This window comes from Cyrtonyx montezumae, unplaced genomic scaffold, assembly GCF_038088225.1.
Source record: "Cyrtonyx montezumae isolate F1298 unplaced genomic scaffold, pur_monq_1.0 scaffold_2, whole genome shotgun sequence".
Classification (NCBI taxonomy): Eukaryota; Metazoa; Chordata; class Aves; order Galliformes; family Odontophoridae; genus Cyrtonyx; species Cyrtonyx montezumae.
The window spans coordinates 8,375,959-8,401,741 of record NW_027071936.1 but is presented as its reverse complement, the minus strand read 5'-3'; positions in this window follow the sequence as shown (position 1 = coordinate 8,401,741).

The following is a 25,783-nucleotide window of genomic DNA, read 5'->3' as shown; positions in this document are numbered from 1 at the left end:
AAAAGGGAACTGCTGTCACAAAAATGGGAGTAATTTGTTTATGGGTTAGGTCTGTAAGCACAAACACTAATGTGATTGGGCACCTCACCTAATGGACTTTCCCTGCATACTTGCCTCTCATAACAAGCATCTTTCCATGTTTGGGGTGAAGCCATTGTTCGCAATTTTCTTGTTACAGGTTCTTTAAAATTTCTTTTTTGCCCTCAGAGGTTTCGACTTTGCTTAAAATGGTTTTTTGATTTTATACATTTCCTTCTCTTTTTCTATGCCCTATGCCTATTTCAGTTTTTTTCTCTTTTCTTATTGCCTTCAGCTGCTCTTCAGCTTTCTTTTTCTTCTGCTTTTCTACTTTTAATTGCTGCTTTTGGAAAGCTAATGTGAAAAAAGAGCTTAAACATTTCCTTCCACTGCACTAACAGACATTAACTGAAGTTCTCTCTGAACACCTATCAGGAGCTTATGGAAAGAAATCTTTCTTTTTTCTTTTCTTCAACTGTGCTCTAAAGAGTCTGAGAGTTCACTGTTATGTTCTAAGGCAAAATGACTTGACATAAACACAGTAAGTAAGTTATCTGTTACATGGCAGTAACATAATATCAGTTAGCGATTCTCAATGGAAAAATCACATATATAGATTAATGTAATTTTACTAATTAAAAATATTTTACACTATTGTACAATGTATTTTTAAGTAAAATCAGGTGGCAACACTAGCATGGAGCTAAAAAGGACTGATACATAGAAATAGTATGTCTTCATCTTCTTTTTAGTAGTACTAAATAAAAGATAGAAATTGGGTGAACTTGTGCTGGATAATAGCAATTAGAGTTACATTGATCCTTTAGGGTGATTAGCACCTTCTGCTTCCAGATGTTCAGATTCCTGAATCAAGGAGTCATGTTCTTGCAGGAATGACCACTAAAATGTAGGCTTCCTTGGGCTAGTTCAGCTTATGCTGGGCTCTAGTGATAAGTAGCATGCTTTGCCTGAGGGGAAAGTAAGAGGAATGAGCTTGTTGGGATAAATTTTGCTATTTCACACTGACTTTCATGTTTTCCATCCTGCTACTCCTTTGCATGCTGTCTGCACATATATTGATGCAGTGAGGTTAGGAAGAAGTGTTCATTGATGTTGAGAAAAGCCTATGCATTCACATACGTACCTTTTGCCTTTTCCATTGCAAATTTTCTTAGTCCATTAATATTTTCCTTTCCACTAAAACAGTGATGTAAAATTGCCAACACTGGATCAAATAGTTTAATGACAGAAACCTGGATCAAATAGTTTAATAACAGAAACCTAGAGGAATGCTAAATTTCTCTGGGAGGATGTTATAAATCTTAGATTCTTGTCACCAATACTTTGCCTACGTGGCATTGGGGGATGCAGTCACATGGGACAGTAGGATTGGGATGCTTGTCTATTTGAGAAGAGGAGCCTCAGTAGAGACCTCATTGTTCTCTATAACTACTGAAAGGAGGTTGTAGTGAGCTGGGGGATGGCTTCTTCTCTTGTGTAACTGGAGAATATTATTCTTCTATTCTTCTTTATTATTTGTATTGGGGAATGGCCTCAAGTTGAGCCAGGGGAGATTCAGACTGGACGTTGGGAAATGCTACTTTTCTGAAAGAGTGGTCAGGCACTGGAATGGGCTGCCCAGGGAGGTGGTGGAGTCACCGACCCTGGAGGTGTTCAAGGAATATTCAGACATTGTGTTGAGGGATGTGGTTTAGGGAGAACTATTGGTGATAGGTCGATGGTTGAACTGGGTGATCTTGTAGATCTTTTCCAGACTTGATTCTGTGATCGTGGAAATATGAACGATGGGGGAAATATCAGAGGTTCTAACAGTGGATGGGTCGAGTTGAATAGAAGGGAGCTTGGCACTGAAGAGGGCAGAAGGACATCAGGAAGTTCAGACATGTCTGAAGCTTTTTAAAAGGGCTATCCTATATATGATGGCTTTATCTTAATCAAATTGTTCTTCTACTTCTACCCTTAGTTCTTTACCCCTTAACTCAGCACTTATTCCCTATGTATCACTTCTATGCTGGCACACATCAGTATTTAATTTTTTACTTCAAACAATGCAAGGAATTACTTTACATCCTTTCCATGTGTTCCCTATTAGTGTCTTGAAAGCAGAGAAACCGACCTCCCAGCATTTCCTGCTTGGAAAGCATTCACTTCTAAATGTCTAGAGAATATCTGGGAATATTTGTTTATAAATACATTTCTAGAACTTAACTGCATGTTCAGAACCAGACTGGATGTGAAGGATGTTTACAGTTGTCCATATAGTCAGATTTGGAATGTGATTTGTTTATTACAAGAAGAGAGGTCTTGGAGAGTCAAATAAAAAGAGAACTGCAATTTTGATAAAGTTTTGTTTAGTCAAAGACCTAAATAAATTCCTGGAGGTTTTCTCTTGCTCTCAGCTACTTGACGCCTTTTGATCATTTGCAGATGGCTCATGTGGGGCTGTTACAAGATCCAAGAGCAAACCTTCTGCATCCTTCCAACATGCTTTATACTGACGGCTTACTACAGTCCAGTTAATCCAAACAATAAGCAGTAAATCAGATACTTCAATTCCTTCTGCCACTATTTGCTCATTGTAACTCCACCTTCCAGAACTTCAGCAGCTAAACTGGGGATACAGAAACTGGCCCAATCCATCTGATGACACTGTTCTAAAGATTCCGAACTTGTGTGTTTGCTTGATGTTATGGCTGTATTGTAAACCAAATAGTTGCTATACTTTAAAACCCACCACCTAGTCTGAACTGCAGATCTCTACGCTGCATAAATTTTCAATACAACCAAAAAGGAAAGAAAATGCTTTTTTAATTTAAAAATATTTCTGTTTAGACCAAAATAGTAGGTAAAAGAAAAAGACATTTGAAATTTTGAAACTGGTATGTGGAAATTAAAGACAATTTGTCTGAATGTTAATTGTGAAATACTATATTTTCCAATTTCTAGATATAAATAATTGGACTAAAAAAATTAAATAACATTCTTGGGATGTTATGTCATTTCTTTGTTATAATCAATTCCAAGTCCTTTGTAGATGGGCTTGCTGGGAACCACACTTGCTTTTTTAGAGGATATTTTGTTTCTTCTCGTGTGAAACAACAGAACAGTAGGGCTGGATTGACAGAGCTTTTTTTCTTCCATAAAGAGTTGGAGAAGAAAAAAAAAACCATGCAGACATCTAGTGATGCTAACCTGCATGGGTCTTAATAAAAATTCTTGTAAAAAGCTGTGAGTAAAACCCTGCTATGTTATAAGGAAAAATGTCACTTTGTGTTTCTTTTCTAAAAGATTTTTTTTGTCTATGTGTCTTCCCAGGAAATGGATCTTTTTCTTTCAAGTAAACTCAATCTGCCTAATGAGAATATCCACAGTTTTGTGTGGAGATGACTGGATTTACTATTCCTGCTTTACTTATTGTTTTCAAAATGCAGCATCATTTTTTCTGCTCAGGTTTCTGCTACATTTTAGTGGTTGCATCTGAAGACTTATTTTTCCCAAGTATTTGCTGGACTTTTTTTTTCATGGTAAAAAAAAAATTAAAACTCTGCACAGTACTTTTTTTTTTTTTCCATTTAGAAACAGTGATTGCATGACATTTCTCCAGCTATGGCCTTTTTTCTGTTTTATGTGGACACACTAATACTCAGCAGACAGTTGTTATGAGGGCATCCAGTAGAAGTTATTTCATCCATCTTGGCAAAAAATGCAGTTGAATATCAAAGGGATATTAACATTTCAGTTTGCCAAGAGTGGCATATCTGATTCAAAACTGCCCAGGAAGGCTGTAAATAATGTCCTGTTAAAGAAGGGTGACAGATTATTTCATACTGTGTTTCATGTGCAGTCTAAAAACCCTAGCTAAAAACCTAAAGAGGAAAATAGGAAAATACAACTTATGGCAATATTCAGCTGACAAAAAGAGAGAGAGATGCATACAAATCTCAGTACATTCCTTTAGTCCAAGGCTATAGGCAGGGATAATAATTAGCAAAGATTTTCACTGCTCTTTTGGCTCTCAAGTGGCTTGCCATCACATCACAGGACTGTGCAATGTCTTCATTCACACTTGCTTGCTGAATAACTTCTGTGAATAATTTGCAGCTTCTTGTTCACAAGCATTTTAGCAGTTGCAAGTATTTGATATGCAAATTGTTTCCTTTGGAAACGCAGGTCAGAGAATGTGTCTGATCCCTTGCTGGATTAGAAGGAAGGTTTTGATGCAAATTTTTGTGATGAATTTAATACTTTTTCCCCCATTTGAAGACACTTCCATTTCCCAACAGAACATAGTTCTGTCAGTGTTTTTCTGATCAGTTCTAGTGCTGAATCTCTGAAAAAATAATTAGCTAAAGGAAAATGCAAACCACATGTCTGTACCTGTTTCTATAGAATGACATGCACGTACAAATATCCAGGAAGTACTGCAGATCATAGGAGCCCTATTTAGACTAAATAAAACATGTTTTGGATCTCACAGTTCTTGGAAGGAGGTGCACTGGGCTAAAGCATTAGTCCAGATTATTAATGGAAAATATTTTTTTCCAGTGAGCATGCCAAAAAACACACTTAGTGAAGCTGCAGAGAGGAAACTGAAGAGTGGGTGATACGTGCTATTTCCTATCTCGAGTCTGCCTGTCTGTTCTTGCCTCTCCAATAAATCAGACTAGCAAAACTCATGGAGATGTTATAAACTCCTTACATCACTCATATAGGGTGATGGGATAACATGGTCTGCATCTTTGCAGTTCAAAAAGAAGTAAATGCATCCTTCTTGATAATGGGAATCAGATCACTTGCTTTGAGTGGGAGGCAGTCTCTCCTTCAGTACTTCCTGTGACCGATGCAATTTTTATCCTCCTGTTAGCCCACTGCCAAATTATTGTCCCATTTTACTTTGTCAGACTCAAAATGGGCGCGTTCACTTGAGAAACGTGAACAGGGCTGCATGTCATTAGCTAGGGTTCAAGGTGTCTTGGCTGCCTTGGTGGTGTAACCTTCAGTGTCATTCAATACACACTCACTGGTGATATAATTCCTAACAGTTGCCTTTGACTGAACCCCATCAGCCCGTGGGAAAGGCACTCAGGGATGTGACTGCAGCTGATGAGATGCAGGTGAGTATGTGCTGGGTATTTACAACCATATGCTGAAAAGGGGTTAGTTACATTATCAGTGTCTGGAAAGGCAGAGTGGCAATGAATAAGGGTACTGCTGCATCCTTATCATGGTCCCTTCTGACTGTTGCTGCTGATAGCTATTTTCTAGCATGATTCTCTCAAGAGTGAAGGAGCTGGGCTCCTTGTAGGCTGCTTACCACAGCAGCCTCAGGCTTGTGGACAAGTAGGCACAAACCTTCTGCAGCACAGCTGAGTTCTCACTTGGTCACGCTATGGTCGCGTGTGATAGGCTTGCCAAAGGCATGTGTGTTCGCTGAGATAACAGGTATATTCTTTGCGTCCCCACCTAGGAGAGTGGAAATGAAGGCTGCATGGTTCAGGGAATATACCTGGCAGCAATATCCTGAGCTGCAGCCACCAAAATGTTAAAATATTGTAAGTTAGATTTTCAAACGCACTTGTATTTAGGAAGATATGGAGGGACACATTCATCATTTATTGAAACATTAGTCCTGGGGCTTTTTTTTTTTTTTGAAAGCAAATTGTTATTCAAGTGTCTATTGCAATAGCTAATCCTTTCACAAGCGTGTTTGTGAACATTTTTTAGATCACAAAAAAAGCCAATAATGAAAACATCTGAAAGAGAAAACACTTTCCTTGTGGCGTTTTCCCATTATTGAAGGTAGTTCACTCTCAAATGACTATGAACAAAACAACAAGCAAAAAAATGAAATAAACTGTATAGCCAGCTCTGCTGGGGAAGAGATTCATCTACTCACCAGGGCAAATAAGACCCCTGGATGCAATAGTTTTTCACATGCAAGAAAATCTGATCTGGGAAAAACTGTTAAGTTTTATCCCCATCTCTGAGAACTATTTTGGTGATGTCTTTTTAAACAGCTTGTTCCATCACTTACAATATGAGTTGGGTTTTTTTTACTGTAGCAGAAATCTCTGGTAGTGGATGAGCTAATCAATGCATTCTCACATCTGCCTACGCTCACTGATGACTATTTCCCCATGACATAGACAAAAAACTTTTTTTGTAGTGCTTTTTAGCTTCTACTTTTGTGTTCTGAGCTTGCTCTGAGCTCAGACAGCTGCAGAAACATTTCCAGCTGCGAGAGAGGAAGCTGTAATTGCTAACCCTATGATGGGCCAAGTATGCCATTACCCTTTGAGTTGCAAGAGGAGAACCTACAATAATGTTTGTGTTGGGTTATGGTTATTGAACGAAAACTCAGGGAAATAGTCAGCGGTGTGGAAGAGAACTCAAACAGTGCACTGAGAATAAGAGCTTGTAATCATTGCCTATAAGAATTCCCAAACAATGGGATTGCAGTCTGTGGACAACTAGATACTCCTTTCCTCCTCGGGGTAGTAGCAATCCTTGCTTCTGCACCTTGAAGAGATGATTATACTTCTGGCAGGAGAACAGTCTCATCTTTCTGTGACTGGCAAATAACCTTTCTTGTTCCTCCTTTGTAAGAAAGATGACATTCTTTTGTCATTCTTTCTCACTGACATAGAAGTTGCTTAGGAAAAGAGTCTTCACAAATTCTTTTCTATGTGTTTTTGATTCTCTTTATGGAAAATAAATCTATAAGTTGTAGGGAGGAGTTTTATCTTTGTTGATTTATGACAGCACTCGATGCAATGCCACTGATGTAACAGGTGAATTTTGGCTCACAGAAACATTCAGGATTATGCATTACCACAAACCACCAAGAACTTGGGTTGCTACAGATCCCAGCTAATGTTCGGACCTGCCAGCTCAGGAAACCATCTGGTAACTTTTAAGGAGCTACTGCATGGTTTGTTATATTTAGTCATTGGGCAATTCTGGGGACACCTTACTTTGGTGCAAGGATTCACATACAGCATATATCCAAATATTTGAGGGTCACGTATTGCTCTGCTGTCTGTGAATGCTGCAAGACAGTCATGGTGCTACATCCTCTCCAGCTCACTCTTCCAGTGCTCTTTGTGTGACTGATGAACACAGCAAGTGTGTGATATTCCTCCTTTCCTTTAATGTCCTGGCCCCTCGCCCGAGGTTTGTGAAGGAGGAAATTACTTTCAGTGACAGAAAGGTCTGATGCAGGAACCACTGAATCACACATGTGAAGCCACACAGTGCTGGTTTCTGTCTGTAACTGCACTTAAACCAGCTGATTTCCATGTATGTCTCTGAGATCTTGTAATTACCAGGCCGGGTAATGAAACAAATTTTACAGAGTAAACTTGTATGTGCTCATGAGGCAAATTAAAAGTAATTGGGATTAGATGTGTGTTTCATTAGGGAGAAAGCCCCAGATCTAGAGAGTGCAGCACAGCTTGCCTGAAAAGTGAATGCATTTCTGTGTAGTCTGGTAAGAGGTTGCTGGAGAGTGAGGGTTGCCATAGCAATGCTGAACAATTTTAAACAGCTAATACTTCCTACACAGCTGGATGGAGTGGGCTGAGGAGTGGAATCTGAAATCATCCTCAGCATAGCTAAGTTAAATTCAAATGCATTTATTAAATGTGCTCTTATGTCACACTGGCTATTCCCCACAGGCCCTCAAAGCACTGCACCAGAGTAACGCACTGTCTGGTACAGAAGTGCTCAGAGGCAGGCACTCTGAAGTGGAGTGTTGACAGCTGAGTACCACAACACAAGATGATTGAAGCCTCAGAGAAGGACTGAGTGTGACAGAAAGACAACCACCGTGTGATGCTGTGTCCATTTAGAAGAGATAAGGACTGGGATTTTGACAGCCTCTTACAGTCAGGCATCACTGTAAACTGCACATTATAGGTGGCTGGAAAAAGAAAAGCAACGAACAGACTTATGAGGAAACTGATACCGTGGGTGCTTTAGAGAAAGTGGTGACACTTTATATATATGCATTTCTTGACCCATCCTGCAGCAATCATCTGCCACTGAAAACTGTTTGACAATGGATGCTTTTAGATGGTGTAAAGAGGGAGAAGGGACATGGTGCTCCCTTCCCTAGCACACCTGTAAGAAGCCAACTTACCATGCAAACTTCATGCTTGAAACATTTATTTTGAAGTTTTCTGTTCCGTTGGGAATTTTTTTAATTGAAATGTGGATCAGGTAGAAGTTTAGGGAAGGAGTGAAGGGAAATTGCTTTGCTTCCAGCAGCTGCTGGAAGGATTTGGGAGGTAGGATGACAACGTAGATAAAAGCAAAGAAACTGAGGAAATGTCAAGAGAAGTGAGGAGATCCTCTACCTCCAGATGCAACTCATCAAAATCAAAAGTTTACGTTTAATAGTTATTAATTCACTTTTTGCCTCATGGATTTGTCTAGTTTCTTTATGCACCTCATTTTAGTTTGGTATCCACAGCTTCTCATGGTAGTGGTTTTTATACTTGAACTGCCAATGCATAAGTACCCTTTTCTTTTTGAAACATACAGGTTGGTCAGTTCATTTTATCCCTCTATTTCTTGGCACGTGGAAATGCTTCTCAGGTCTTTGAAGGAAAAGAATCTGTTTAGGCTCTTGTATATAATCTGATGTGTCTTAAGAGATAATAGTTTTCTTCTGTAATTAAAAGTGTCATAAATATCCTTTATTCAAATGTTTCCTATGTGTATGTCCAAAATACTCCAAAATGTTGAAGCTCATTTTTTGCTACCTTTTGCCTTGCTGACACGTTCAGGTACAGAGACGTTATTCCAGGACCAGAAGAGTTAGTAAGCTCAAAAGTTTCACAACAAGCACATTGTTCCAAAGTAAGTTTGTTATGAAATCACGCTGTCTCCAGTGCTGACAGAGGCTATTTTCTTTTTGCTGAATACTGTGCAAAGTAATGAATCTAGCTATGGAGTGGCAAAGTTACATTATAACAGTCACCCAAGGGGGTTCTCCTTGTCCTTGTTGTGCGTACAGAAATGTGCAGTCTAGCAAGTAACTCGTACGTGGCTGCATATTTTATTTTTCCTCTAAACACTGCGCTGTCAAATCGTATCTGTCCTGTCACACAGAGGAACTGTGCATCAAGCTATAACTAAATGTATTTATTATTATTATTTCAAGTTTTAATCCTTTTTTTTTTTTTTTAATATACTAATTGCTTTTGCTGGCATATGATGCCCTGTGGGCTCTGCCCACCACTTTAAGCACAGACATGCACATGGCTAGCTGGGTGCTTTTCTAATCAGCAGCAGCTGTGTTCATTTGTAAACTGACACGCCTGCATGGCTGGGCCTGGTTGTTGCTGACTTTCAATAGAAATCCAGTTGTTTTTATAAACCGCAGGTTTCTTCAGCGTTGTCTGTAAGCAGTGGTGTATTTTTCCTTGTCCATCATTGCAATGGATCCGTACCTTGCCTTTTTTTTTGCCTGTCTTCTCCATTTAATGTCATTTTCTTGAAGTCATTTTTAGTTTTTTAATTGTGGTTTTCTTTTGAAATAGTTTCATGACTGGAGTGTTACAGAAGTGGCATTTTTTATAGTCTGAGCATCTTTGTCTTGATGATCCCCCTAATGATGATAACAGAGACGGAGAAGGAAACAAGCTGTCAACAGGTCTGAAATCTTTGCCATCTGAGTAAACTCAGTTCTCCTGCTCTCTCTCTGAAATTGCCAGGAGTGAGATATTATAAAATTACTACAATTAAATATACATAAAAGGATATCTCTCCTAAATATACATAAAAGGATATACATCTCTCCCTGTTTCTGATTTGAAGCAAAAGTTCTAGAGGTAGTTATCTTTAGCTCATCATTTTTACCCTTATGATACCCTAACAGCTGTATTTTCTCAAAGAAATGAATAGCGTTTCCAGCCTTCCTAAATTTCAGAGGAATTTAGAGTAATTGGAGACATTGTTATAGAGGATTAGGCAGCCAAACTGTTTTGATTTTCAATAAGATAGAAATCCTTAGGGGTAAATGGTCACCAAAGTATTAGCAGAGCCCTCTTTTTAGTCTTGCTTCCTCCATTCCCACTTGTATCTTGAGGTATATGTCAGCAACAGGAGATAATATTGTCTCACTGGCTTACCTTGGTTCTGCTCCTGTTTGTGCTTTCTCGCTCTGTAGTACTGAGGCGTATTAAAACAACAAGAATTAATGCTCTTCTAGTCACCTCTTCCAAATCCTCACTTCCCTGCCATGCCCTCACAAGGACAGCTTGAGGGCTAAGCAGGGAGCAGCTGAGCTTTACAACATGCAGGAGACGTCTTCAGAAATTTAGCAACGTCCCCTCAGAAGCGGAACACCAGAACACAGAAGCATGAGGATGGCTTTAGAAAGTGACTGTGAACATCTGCTGCTAAGCTAGTCCAGATGCCTGGGCCCCCGTGTCAATTATCTGAGTTTATGCTATAGTCCAGGCATGTCACAGATCCCTTTTGAAAGTGGTTCTTCAGTTCCTAAGTAATGTCAGAGTTTTAGTAACTTTATGATCTCATCTGTCTTGCTTTTGCCCAAATCTGGGCAATCACTCCACATGGGTGAATGATGAAACACTTTTTTTTTTTGCTGAGGAAGCTCCATGATGGTTATCTCACTTCTTCTCTATAAGCTCTATTTTAAAATTATTATAAATCAGGGAAGCCAAGAACACTGATTTCTTCTGTAACACCTTATAGGTTTCCTGGTTCTGAAAGGCTGCAAGGAAATTACAGCCACTTGCAGATGTATCCCATTTGGAAGGTTAGCTGAAAATTACATACAGTTTTATATGTTTCTGACTGTTGCATCCCCCAGAATGAGGACAGGTAATAGAATCTTTGCTTCTTATTTGCGAGTCCTCCTGCGAGAACTCAAATAAGAGAGTTCCCTTTTAATAATGTTTGGCACAGTTCTGAGGAAAGCCTCACTAACAAATTTAAATAATACTTCCTCTCCCCCACCACCACGAACAAAAACACAGAGAAAAGAGGGCAGAGTGGAGAAGATGTGGAACGTAAGGGTCCTTCACAAGGCGCATTCAAGAAATAAAATAACACATATTTTATAACGCGGTCCCCAATCACCAAAGATAAAGCATAAAATTAAGCAATTCCCTACAAGCATTCTGTATGATAGCACTGCTTTAATAATTAAAACAGAAGTCTTTTTTGAAAGAACTTGATGTGCAACTCTCTCCTTCCTTTCAAATGCATTGCTCTAACTGACTGGATGAGCTTCTTATAAAGTAGTTCCACGGTACAGTAGCAACTGTACTTATACTTTTTTAAAACTTCAGTTTGCTTCTTTTCCTCTTTCTCTTACCGCCTTCAGTTTCACAAGATGATCTGTCTGACCGCCTCTGACAGTCACAGTCCAAATCGCATGGCATTTTCCAGAAGTGCATGGCCAAGTGGAAAAGAAGCCAAGTGAAAGTTCCCAGGATTTCCTTACAACTGCTCTTTTTATGTCTAGATCGCATGGAAAATTAGACACCTTATGTGTGCATTTTCTGTGCACGAGACTTTGTGCACTCAGATCCCATTTCAAGTGATAGGAACAGCAGATGTATCTCTGTTATCCCATTTTTAAAATGTGTGTGTGAATTGCAGTTGGAAGGCCAGCACAGCAAGCTTCTCTGCTACAAATGGATCTTCTGATCTGGCACTATCTAGACTTCTGAAAATGCCTGTTGTCATGTTGGTTGTTTATGAAACTTTTTTTACACTGACTTGAAAGCTGCCTGTTTTGTGCTCTCGTGTGCCCAGATATGAGAACTGGTGCCAAGGGTGCATGGGGCTGGCTGCAGAGGGTTCATGGGCTGATTTGGTCAGAGCTTTTGCCAGCACCTGTAACTTCATTTATGTGGAATAACACTCCAGGTGCAAAATGCCCCAAGCCCACCTGTGAAAAGCTCTCACTTTGGCTTCCTGACAGAGGTCCATACTGCTAAATGCAGTTTCTTAGGTGTATGAAATGGGGGAAAACCTACAACAGCCTCACTGAAGGCTTACAGTTGGGTTACAGTTTGGGTCCCCTGGTAAATCCAAAGCCTACTTTCTCTGAAAGCATATAGGAAAGTATGTAGGTCTAAGGGTCAAACAGGGACTGGTTAAGGGTGGAGATTTTTTATTTTTTAATCTGGTAAGCATTCACTGACAAACACTGCAGTGAAAATAGTGTCTGAGTTTGCTTGTAAGCCTTCATGGGCAACTGTTTGTTTGCTAGTGACACGAACAGAAGAGCCATATCCAGTTAAAGCTTCATAAAGCACAGCTGGGTAGGGTAACACAAAGAGTATGAGTGAAAAATCAGTGTTTTATGACCATCTCTAATTAACTAATCACGACTTCACAGAAAACAATACTTACAAGAATGTGGCAAATGTTATAATACATACAAAGGGACTAATTTTCTCTGAAAATAAACACTTCTTCTTAAGAATATAAACACCTTTTGGTCTTTTAACTGCCACACCAGGAATGTTATTTTTCAAATGATATTTTAACTCTGGATTTACTGTAGAGCAAAACAGAAACTTCGTGAAAAACACTCACTTTTGTTATGATATGGGCAGGAAAGAAAACTTCCTTAATTTGAAGAGGTGAAAGAGTCGTCTCCTTAGCTCATTTACTTTGATGACACTGTCTCTGAGAAACTGGGAATGTACCAAGTATCTTCATATGTTTTCTGTTAGACTTTCGAAGCAATCAAAGAAGGAGCCTTGGGAGCTGATATGGAATTGTGAAGTGCAGAAATTCATGCAGCTTCCCCTCTATTTGTATAAAGCAAAAGCCAGGATCATTAGTTGAAAGATTGCCACTCAGACCACTGGCCACATGACTGGCACTGAGTCCCAAATGGCAAGCAGGCTGTAATGAAGGAAAGCAGAATCAAGTCCCCTTTTATGAGGCTGCTCAGGAAAAAAAAAAAAAAAAAGAAGATATTATCCATTTTTCACTTAGTTTCTTTGTACTGCTTCAGTTTTCCATCTAAGGAATAGGACAGTACACCTGAATTCTTTGTTGTTCCTGACTGCAGCTCTTGGGATTATTCATGTATTGGGAAAACCATACTGGGCCATAGATTTCCAAATAGCCTCGTGCTATCCCACAGAAAATTTAAATGGTTATACTTCCCCTTGTCTATTGGAGAAGCCATGGTAATCCATGAATATAGGAAGCATTTTTCTAAAGAGTTTTTTTGAATACTCAATCTCTCTTCTTCACGTGCTTTCTGAAAATGAAATATGGTGCTGTGAGACAGAATCTAGCAGAAATAGTTTGATAACATTCCGGTCTAGGGTACTAGCTGTTTTTAAGACCTATTATTTCATATTTCACACCATCAATCACTTTTGTCTGCCCTCAGCTCTGCATGTTGGTCCTGGTTATACTTGCAAACTGGAAATGTAATCCATCCAGTAAGTGAACAACAAGGGAAGGGGAACTCATAGGAAAAATCTCAGAACAAATGCACTTTTCTGTGTTTTCTATTAAGTCTTTTCTTGGCTCTCATGGAAAACTAGACATCTGAATTTGTACTAAGGAGTGATTGGGTTTGAGCGTGAATCTACAGTATCCTCATATGTACGTTTCCCCTCTATTGCTGAAAGAAAATAGGATGCATCATGGTACGGCTGGCCCAGCCCCAGCCCTGCCATGTGATCACTGCAGCTTTCCAAGAAGGCTGGCACAGCTGTATGGGAACTGTTGAATCACGGCCTGAACCACTGATGGATCACCTGAGGTGAGCACTGAGTCAGCTGCAGGGGCACAGGTGAAGGTAATGTACCTGTGTGATTGGAAGGGGTGGAGTCTGGCTCCACCTCTCCCAGACCCCATTTAAGGGCTGACCACCACCAGGGAAGGTTCTCTTGTTGGAGATCCTTCTTGGGTGGAGGTATCAGCAAGCCTCAACCATTGTAAATGGTGAGCCACCCTTTACTTACTGATAGTCTGTGTACCATCTGTATTAAGCCTTACGGAAATACACCATCCTCCATGATATCTCCTGTGAATTCCATCCTTTTGAATTATCCACCCTACAATGGTTCACAGCTCACATCTCCTTTCCTCTTTTTTTAAATAATGCCATTGCTATTCAGAATAGCTGCTCTTTTCACACACACACAAAAAAAGACAACTAAAGCAATTTCTGAAGACTTTGTATTTTCTACGTAGTGTTGATATTTTTTCAATTTAGGTGTATTGTTAATGTCTAATGTAATTGCATGTTTCTTGTTTCTTACATGTTAGAGTATGATTTTGTAGTTCATTTTTCTTTTATGGAGAATTAGTTTTTAATCTTAGCTTCAAGCTCCTTTTGCACACAAAATGGTCTCAGAGTGTTCAGGATTCAGAAGGGTAGTAAGAGGAAATAAAGATAAAAACGATAGTGAGTTCTTGGCTCTTGCTGGAAGATGTCTTAAGATGCGATCCAATGGTTGTGTAGGTTTGGCATATTGAAGGTTTATGTCGTTAAACAGTAGTTCTCCTTTATAAATCACTGTGATGACCAACGAACCATATATCTTGTTCCTGAATCCAAGGACAAAAAGTCTGCATTTGTTTTTCTTCTCTGAGCATCTTTCCAGATACTTTCTCTGGCTACTTTCTCTGACTCAGCTAATCTCTATTTTAATAATCTCTATTTTAAAACTCCTGGTATTTTAATTTAGAAAACAGTAACCAAAGTACAAATATCTTCTGATAGAAACTTAAAGGGGATAGAAAATGGATAATACAAAATAGAAATGTATTGTTAATCCTGTGTACAGAAGCTCAGTTGTATGCGTGGTTGTACTCCACCACTGCTAAGATGGATGGCATGTTCAGTACCAACCTCTTTTAAATCTACCATTACAGAGACTAAATAGTGGAAGCGATGCTGTTCTAGGGGCTGATTATGACAAAACAAGGACAAATATGGGGCTACTTTACTTACTTCACATCAACTATAGTGCTTCTATCAAAACCATAACTTTCATTGCCACGATAATTTTAAGGAGGATTAAAATTATGCACGTGGGTTCTTGCCTAGAATGTCAGAACGACCCTGAAAACCACCATAGAGGAAACAGAATAAAATATTTGGCACTTTATCAGTCTCTCCTACTTCCCTTCTCTAAAATGGTGTTGTTTATTATTTTTTTTCCAACTTGCATATGACTCCTTCAGTTACCTAACCTTTACTAGTCCTTGAGCTCTCTGGTGCAAAAGAATCCCACAGGATAAAAGTTTTTTTTTTTCTTTTGAATCACAGACACTAATTTGCATGCAGGAATCCAGCACAATCCAAACAGGATGTTATGATAAGGTCCTGCCAGGTTATACCACCAAGTCGCTGCTTCAGCTTTTGAAATCTTTTTTTTTTCAGATTTGATTCCCAAATCACCTGGAGTCCCTGATTTAGTGATAGTAGAAGTCTCGAAGTCGAAAGGTTTGCTGAGGCCAGATCTTCCACAGTGAAAGAAGTTCTCAAAGTAATTTGACTTCTTATGTGAGTGGGGTAAGTTGGATTGCTATTCCCTAGGATTCACAGAGGTATGGGAAGTCCTTTTTTTTTTTTTTTGAAGAGGCATTCAGAGATAAATGCTCTCCTTCTGGTTCTGTGAAGAGCTTTTACATTTTAGCAGTCATACCATTATAATGAGTCAACCAATGGACCATCTGGTCCTGTATTTGATCTCTGGTAATGGCCAGTACCAGATGCTTCAGAGGGCAGAGCAGCAGAATCCACAGTCGAATAACCAGCCAACAAGGGAAGTTTTCTTCAGCTCTTGTCAATTAGTGGCTCATTTATGCCTTATAGAATGAGCATTTGTTATTTTTAATACTTTTTTGTTACCCAATAATCTTAATTTTACTGTTGTTCAATGCTACTTTTAATGAGTTAAAGGAAATTTGCTACAGAGTATAGGTATGGTGGATACATTACTAGTAATAGAGTTAATTCACTGTTTGTTCCAGAGGCTGTGCTGTTCTTCAGCTGTGACTTGCTATTTCACCCTAGCTCAGTGGGCCTTTGTTCTTGTAGTGACAGGAGTAGAAACTTGAAAAATCTTAATCTTAATGAATACCACAGCTGGATGTATAAGGGATGCTGGTTGAGCAGGCCCTGTTTAGATGCAAGGGCAGATGTAATAACATTGAATCCTAAATGATAGTTCAGGATTATTGAGTGTATCTAATATTTTGGATCCCAAAAGCTCTGTAGGTCTCGGCTTTTGCAATGATGGAGTGCTGCCTTAATTAGTGCCTCTTAAAGCTATTGCAGTAGAAACTGTCTGACAGTGGTTTCTAATTTGCAGTATTAGCAGGAATAAGTAGAAAAAAGCACAGACTGAGTTTATTTCAAGTTTTTGCTTCCAACAGATATATTACTGTGAACTGTGTTGGCCAGGCAGTGGGATGTGCTCTGTTAGTAATAGCTTGTATATTTTAACTCACTATTTTTAGTTTTTAATCATATCACTTATCCTTTGTTTTCCCATTGATGACAAAAAGATGAACCTTTATGCCTTGTGAGACAAAATTTGATGTTCTGGTTCTCTCAGGACTCAAGGATTGTTCCAGAAGTTCAGAATTTGTCTCTCACAACTATTCAGCATGTGGTAGATGGGCAGAGCCGTGTAACCCCACCTTTCTAATTAAGCTATATGTCACTGAGGTTCAGTGATCAGGAACTGAAACAATGGCTAAAGTCTCCAGTATCCTTCCCAGAAAGCTATCTGCCTACCTGGCTCACTTAAAAAAACGACTCAGGCTCTCAGCCTCTTGGTCCTGCTCATTCCTCAGATGTTTTGAGCTGCGTTTTCCTACCTGTGCTGTGTTTTACAATCTTCTATTTTTGCTTTTCAGAAGCAGTTATAGCAGTGAAAAAGACAGGTTTTTCTTTTCTTTTCTTTTTCTTTTTTTTTTTAAAGTTTATCCAAGAAAGAAAGGTTTACAAATCAGAGCTGCTATCTAGCTAGGAGAGCACAACGAAGAATTAATTAATAGATGGAAGGAGCATGCAGTAGAACAGGATTCTACTTGGAGTGCAGCGAGCCAGCACATTTATGACAATTGCTTTGCAGCTTCCTTAGGGACCACAATATAAAAATAATCTTATGCATGAGACAAGCAGTAGTGGAAAAGACTGCACTTTACTGGAAGTTAACTGCAATGTCCTGAAGAGTAATTTTGTTAAGTGTGTAGGAAAGCTAATGAAGTCAAATAGCTGTGAAGTCTCACTGCTGCTTCATGTCAGGGATATGATTGATTCGGCTTTGTATAGGACTGTATATATTATATATATTCTGTCAATAGATCAGAAATTCATATATGGCTTAGAAAATGATGAACTGTTTGGGCAGGCTTAGTGCAGTATGCAGTGCAGTATGGATGCAAATTTAGGAGGTTTGAGAGGCTTGTGACTTGGTGTTGGTACAGGTTGGTTCTTAGATAACTGATCATGCAAATTCTACCTCTGATAGACAAGTTATAAGGCGATATCTAAGCTCACTTCTTTTGAACCCTGCATTATAGGGGTGTTTCAGTATCTGTCATCTAGCAGAACTCTCTCAGGTTACATAGAAATGGTTCTGGAATTACTTATTTTCCTCCTTACCAAGGTGTTACTTTCAACTCTGTTTTGTTAAAACATACTAATAACTTTCAGAAATCACTGGGAGAGGGGGGAAAATGAGTAAAAAATAATCTCTTTGCAGTGCTAATATTTACTGTGGCGTCAAAAGACAATTGATTCTCGCTATGATTAACTGCAAGAAATCCTAGCACAGCAAAAAAGCCTATGATTAATTGACACAGGGAAGGGAACTGAATGAAAGGAATAGGTTTTCACTATAAGCATAAAATAAGCACGGCCTCAAGTGACCAGATGGCTCAAGGGATTAACAATGCTATATGGTCTTTTCACCTTCCTCCTGTCCCCTCCTCTTCCAGCAACAAGTTCAAATAGCTCAGTAAATAATGTAAGGATTCAGACAAACATAGCTTAAAGAGTCTACATCTACAACAGGCAGCACAGTTTAAGCTGTCATTATCTTGTAGCACTATCTCTGTGAGAACTATATGTTAGAATTGTGCACTTAATTTTTATTGATGAAATGAAAACATTTGTTTTGTTAACATTGAAAGCCTGAAGTTTTCTTTCAGGCTCTTTTAAAAGGCATCATTATGTTTATGCCCATTTTGTGAACTTTGGAACAAAGTGATGTTCTGAAATAAAAGCAGTGTCATTTTAAAAACCTCTACAAATGGCACATTTTCTCTGATCAGGAAGAGAGAGTTAGATGTAAAGCTAAGTAACTTTGTGAGCATGGACAGGGGAATCTTAATTTTCAGCACACGATGCTGTCAGAAATGTTTTCCTGAACTCTGCTTTTAAACATACTACTTTCATAGAGGAACACATACGTGCATACCAGAGAAGTGTCATCATGAGGGGTAGTAAGTGAAAATTCTTTAGTACATCTTAGCAGACTGCAGAGTACTTAAGACAGCTTTTTAAGTCTCTACATGAGGATGTGAGGAGCTAGAAGATGCTTTCTTTTCCCTTGTATCTGTAGTACTTGCTTAGTAAATAGAGTTTAATCCTTGTCTTGTGGGCCGTGGGTTTTGTGTTTCAAGAGCTTGAAAAGCAATAATCAGAGCCACTGGTTGTATTCTACACTGAAATTAATAATACTGACTATAGTAAAAATACTGGTTAAAAAGGCTGTACATAAATCTAACTCATACTACAGTACCATCTGTTCTTGGGTGGCACTCACTTAATTCCAAAAATACATCTGCAGCTTGTATTTTCAGTTGGTCAGACTCTGCTGACTTTTAGCTATAGACTGAAATTCTCTTTTTTTCTTCAATAGAAATAACGTTTTAGCCTCAATGTAAGATAAATGCAGAAGATAAAAATGCTAGTTGAGTTTAATGATCTGATTTTCTGCTCAGCTTTGATAAAACTGTTTTTCTCCTTTTGCTTCATTTCCATTCTGATGCCTTTTTTTCCCCCTATCCAATGCATGTTTTATATTTCAGATGCAACTCATGCTTTATGTGTTCAGGAAAACCCTTAATGTTACATTAGTTTCTTTCCCAGATTTTGTCCTTTCAAGGAAATATGCTGGCTCTACTGACATTACAGGAAAAATTTGTTGGGATTTCAACAGAGAGGAGGTTACTCTCAGGGATGTCATTGTGGTAAGGCAGTAATTCTCCCAGTGAGCTCAGAATGGGACCATATTGCCTGTGATTTCACACTGTTTTTGGTTTGCCCTAGTACATGATGTTATCCTCTGGAATGTTGTTTCAGATAGCAGTACTTATGCACTGGCTGCACAGTGATATTTGGGTACGTTGGCACATGTGAAGGATAAAGTTTGGGCTATTAATCTGTTTATTGTCATAAGCCACAAACTTTTTTTAGTTTACAGCTTGATGATATTCTCTTCCCCCTTTCCTTACTTTCAGAGATAAGGTTGCAGTGGTATCACCTATAAGTTGGAATGGGTACAGACCTACAGATCCATACAACTCTAGGGCACATGGACAATCCCTCCTTACTTAGCTACAGCATATGTTTTGAAGAGTCAAGGAGCTTATACCTCATAGAAACATGAAGACCAAAACAGGTGGTTTGTCTGTCTTTTTCCCATTCTTATTTAGGCCATACAATTTACATTAAATATAAAAGGGGGAGGAAGGAATGCTGAACTTGAACAACAGTTCCTGGTTCTGCCAGAATCTTTCAATATATACTTACTTTGTGCAAAAAGTAATTGTTAGATTAAATAGCTTCATGGAGAAGTTCAAAACAGTGACAGACACTGCTGAGCAAGCTCAGTACTGAGTAGACATACTTTTGCTCAGATCCTCTTGCTTCCAGAGTCGTCCTATAATCAAGCTAAACTAATTAATGTAGAAAAATAACACGAGGAAAATATTTAACTTAGTGTTAGCTGATCTTGAATACAGTTGGATATCTAGAAGCAGGGAGTTGCAAATTAAACTACAGGGCCTGCACATCGAGTCACCAAGGAATACACAGGTTCAGTGCAAATCACCTGAGAATACAAATTCATACCTGAGTAATCTGTTTTTGATTCTCATTTTTCATTTTTTTTCCAGATTCTTCCTCGTTTTCTGTCATTTAATCCTTCATGAGTATTGAAGCATCTTCTCTTCCTTTAAAAACTTCTCTTTGTGAACTCCCTTGAATCTTGTGTTGTAGGAACAATACAGAAAAAACCTACATTGCGATACCATCTACCATCATGTCAGCCACTGTATGATTTTTAGCACACTTGCAGACTCAGCAATTTTACAGTACATTTACTGTGGTGGCTTTTGGCAGGAGTATGAGCCTGCATTTCTTATTCAGATAAAACTGCAATAAGCTTATTGAGTGCAGTTAATCAATAGAAACGAATCATGCTGACACTGAATTTGAGAAGTTTACTTCAGGTTTATACATTGTTAGGAAAGAAAATGGATCACACACTGGCATGCAGAAAGTTATCAGCCATAAACTTATGAATTCATTGCTTCTACTTTCTCTGGTTAATGTGGGCTTCCTTTGGCTCTCAGAAGGCCACACACCATTTTCTCTTCGCTTAAGGTCTTGATTCAAACATGGAGATAGTCTATTGATCTTTGGCCATTTCAGAATTCCTTAGTTATATTGCTTTCTGTGAGGTATCTGCTATGCCTAGTGATGCTGTCTGAAAGTTGCAGTACTGGTATCTACATGCATTGATGTTTATTGTAGATGAGATATTTCTACATAAGCAATTTTGTGAACTGCAGAACATAAAGCAGTGGACTTTTAAATGTGTTTGTACATATGGCAAAAATGAAATATTTTATGAAGAAAAAAAAGTATTCCTTCAATGAATACTGTCATTGTATCAAAACATATTTGAACCATAGAATATTTCCAGGGAAAAAAAACCTCCTTAAAACTATTCATAATGAAGTGCAGAATTCAGCCCCACAAGTTCAGCATCAAGATCCCGTGTGTCAGACTTATTTTGAAACTCAGTCGGGCCAATTTTTATAGTCTTTCTCAGATGACAATAAAATTCAAACCAGACTATAGAAACGTGCAAATGTTATTGTTAGTCTGTCTTTCAGCTTTGGTCTCATAAAATACATTTGAAACTGCAGATTTTTAGAAGAAAGGCTTTCAGACGGCCAGCCATTCAGGACCAGGGGAGATAGAATGGCAGTGGGAGGACCAGCCTTTTCAGAGGTGGGCACAGGCCATGTAAACAGATGTGGCTGCAGTGAAAGGGCCAGCCTGAATAGTGACATTGTTCCTCGCCTCCCAGCGCTCTGAGCAGGCACCAGCACAAGTCACATTGGCAGATGAGAGCTTTAAGTCTGCCTGTTACCATTTGGGGGAGGTAGGTGGGGGGGAAACAAGCAACACCAAACCTGACTGCAGTTAAGTTTTATTAAGTCTATCAAATATCACAGGCATTACCCCCCCCCCCCCCCAGAGCCATTTCCAAGACATTCCTGAGCAGTATTTAGAATAGTTTTTTTTGTGTGTAAGAGTTCATTTAAAGAAAGGCACCATCAAAGCCACTTCAAGAGGAACTTTTACTCCTTTAAATTGATGTTGTAGTTTATTTTGGAAATTAGCTCATTTTTCATTGTCTGTGACTCATGATGGGCCTATAAATAGTAGCCTTAATACATGCATGGATACATAATGCTGCTCAATAGCTGTACATTAAGTGCATTCCAAGAAAGAGGACTGGAGAGAGGTACTGTAAACAGATTTTGTATAATGATGTACGCCCTGCATTCAGTAACATCTTCTAGACTGATTGTAGGGAGAAGATTCAAGTGTGTTGAGAGAATTTCAGCTTGAAACTTTCATGCCTTTGCTGAGTTTTTAAACACATGTTCATTGATTTATTTCATAGGGAACTGTTATTGTTGAATACTTGCAAAGGTCACATATACCAGCATTTGGAAGCTTGCCCAGGTTCCTTTAAATAACCCCAGGGACACTGAGTTTTGTGATTTCTGAGGCCTTTCTGGGGAAGAGACAGCAGTAGAAATGCAGCTCTAGTTTGAGAGTTTAACTAGCGCTTCAGTACCAGTTCAGTAAGAAAATTCTTCATAAATAAATACCACTGCACTCTGGTGCAGAGGAGTGGAGATTTTTCCTTGCCTCTAGTAATGAAGAAAGTTTGTGAGAAGTGTGTTTCAGATGCATGCAGCCTTCCATTTTGTTAGGTCTATATGTGAAGGCTGTACCTCTATTCTGTAGAGTTTTGTGCTGTCTAAAGCATGCCAAACAACTTCAAAACAGAAAAAGACAAAAACAAGGGAGAAGAGAGGAAAGGAATGCATGATTTTTAAGTGCCAGTTTCCATTTGTCTCATATTCAGAACTTATGTGTAATACTTCTGTAACAGCTAAATGAGCACGTATATTGGATCTAGTTAATTTTCCAACCTCAAGGTCCTGTCTGTATCAGCAGCAGCTTCAATATACTGGGAAAGCAAAATAAACCCAGCAAGCAGCATGCTTTAAATGGTTTTTCAGCATTTTCCTGAAAGTTTGCAGTTCTGCTGCAAACCTGTAGACAAAGGCAGTGTACAGGAGTGTGCTTGATTCAATTTATTTTTGGAATAGCACTTGGTTGTTTGTTTGGCATGCTCTTAAGGCTGGCTTGATTATTTTTTTTTCTTTTGGTAGTATGCTTCTATCTCAAAAAGAGTGATAGCGAGTAGATAAGGTGGCCTAATTTAATTTCTTGTTCTGCCGAGCACTGACTTTATGTCTCAGGTCATTAATGGATCTAATAGGATTTTGGCATGAAACCGGGGAGGGAGAGGGCAGGAGATGAGCCGCAGAGAGAACTGCTGCCTTTCTTAACTCAAAAGCAATGTCAGGCCTATCAGCCTTCTCTTTAGTCCTTCCTGACAGAGCTGGAGGCATTTTTCTATACATGAATGTGTCTCATGCATTCATGAGGCTTTTTGACACCACAGCCTCTTTTGTTAAGAGCTAGATCACTGCTCTGCCCTTCTCCCAGCTGCCATATGGTGCTGTGGAAAGAGCCTTTCAAAGAGGGAGTGGGACTGAGGGACTGAGGCAGAGAGAAGAAAGAAATCAAACTGCAGCAGATGAAATTGATTTATTTTCAGAGCAAAGGGGCAAGTGACTGCGACTGGTGGAGAGAGGGGATGCCTCAGAATAGAAAACCATCGCCTGAGCAGGCAACCGGGCTGCTTGGATGACAGCCGTGCTGTGCATTTTCTCCACACTGAGCCCTTGAAAATAAACATGCACATTTTTGTTATCTTAGTAATGCTATCTGAGAATGACTTATGCCTCAACACTGGACCTCGGCAACTTCATTTCAGCTTGCGATTTTTACTTTTTTGGAGGATGTAATCTCTGTGCTGTACCACATGTGCATAACTGTCAAGCATTAGTCTGACAACCATAGAAGTATCTGAAAGATATCCGTCCTCAGCATGACATTCAGAGAAGTAGTGCTTGAAGGAAAACATCAGTTGGTAATTTCCTCTGTTAAATGTGGGTAAATCTGCTAAAATCAATTGCTTGTTCAGACCTACAGGATGTTACCTTGTTTTACCACGTGACCTTCTTTATTCTTTTCTAGAATATTAAGATCAGGTCACATTTGCTTTTTACTTCATTTTACTTCAAAAGGAAGCCTGCTTTACATCTGTTTGCAGTCAGTTTTACTTCCAGACTCAGTGATAAAAAATTTCTACTTAAAAAAAAAAGCAACGCACGCAGGTTGAATTAAAATAGTTATTTTTGGGGTTTATTTGAATTTTGAGGCAAACTGAACTTCAATTTGGATGTTAATGTGGATCAGAAAAATATGTATAAGAACAGACCTTTCAACTGTGTTTAGGGAAGTTTCTGATAAAACTGATTAAAATCACAGTTCTTATTTCTAGAAAACTTGTAAAATCCCTGTCATTACATAGGTATGAAAATAAGTATACTAAAAGACTAAAATATGGAAAATACACAGGAAGAAAATCATCAACAATACTACGTAGAGTTTTTGGAATTTTTGTTTTAAATTTGTTTGGTGTTAGTGTTCCCTGAACTACTTAACGAGACTCATGGGAACTGTAGTTCATGGGATATGCAAGAGGGCAGGGGAGATCAAAGATTTGGATCATTTCCACAGGAAGAGAGGATAATAGAGAGAGAAACAATGAGAGGGTTATGGTGTAAGTTTGCAAAATTGTGATTGGCATGGTAGCTAGGGAAGCATTATTCTGTTTCTCAGTGAAACAACTGGAAGACACCCAATATCACTTTAAAATAGAAGTTTTGAAGTGAATGAAGGAAAGCCCTTTTTCATACTATGCACAGTTAAATTGGAGCTCCCATTGCTGCAGGAAATTCTGAAGGCCAAACGTATAAGTGCATTTAAGAAATAGATTGAAATAATCTTTTGAGGATGTGTAATGTAGATCTTAATGCACAGTGCTCTGGATGCGATCTCTCAGTCAGGGAGTCCCAGAAATGGCACATTTCTAGAAGCTGAAACAATAAGCCAGAAGAAGCAATTAAACTCTAATTTATTTTTTTTCTCTTTGCCTCTTCTACCAACCACTGTCAAAAGCACAGATGTGTACTAAATGAACTTTTCATCTCACACAGTGTAATTATTCTTTTGTTCACATAAACTATCAGTCATTTCCAGTAATTTGGACTCTCTTCTTACTCCATTTATCCTGTCAGGTACCATTCATGTATTTACTTCCATATTTCACTTCTGATTTTTAACTAGAGAAAAGATGTTGAAGCATTTGGGTGATTTACCAGACAGGATAGACCTGTCAAAGGGGAATACTCAAATCTGCACTTCTCAGGAGACATGATGGAGAGCTCAATTGGTTTTGAAAGAGGTTGAACAGGCTCCAAGCAGAATACTACTCTTCTGAAAAATCAACTGTTTAGCTTGGATTTGAGCCAATATGACTTTTATTATAGAAAGATTCTTTCTGAATCAAATAGATTTGCAATTTTTTTGTTACAGAATAAACAATTGCATAAAGATTGGGTTTTCCATTTCTCAGAATGGTTATTTCAAATTGCTTTCTTTAAAGACTCAAAATAGCAACCCAGTTTACTAATCACCTAAAGATGGTTTTAATCCCCACTTCTGAAACAGTACTCTGTATGATTGGTTTGTTTCGACTTGGAGGTAGATCTTCCCTGTCAACATCTAGCACCATATGGTAGAACTGACAAATGAGGAGAGTAGTCAAAAGGAAAATAGGAGGCATTGCCCTTGGAACAACTAGAAGCAGTTGAGAGCCTGCTAGGGCAAAGTCAAATGACTGAGGGGCAAGGGTTTCTGCTGTCACTCTTCTGTCACTCTTTTCTCTGTAAAGAAGAATCCAGAAGAGCTGCTCCCCCCACAGATGCATTCCTGTGCTCTCAACTAATGTTGTCACTGTAGGAGCTCCTGGGATTGTCTTCTGGTTTCCATTCGTCCCTTTCACACATACACAGCATATGTTATAGATGAAATAGCTGCTGCATGGCTCCTTGTGTGAGAGACTGACAGAAAAAGAGGGTCACTGATGTGTGGCAGTGGCATGTGCCCTGTCCATCCCTCTGTTGGTGTGTGTACTCAGCCTGCAGCAGCACAAGAAAGAAAGGTCACTTTTTCAATGCCCCACACGACACAGCAGGT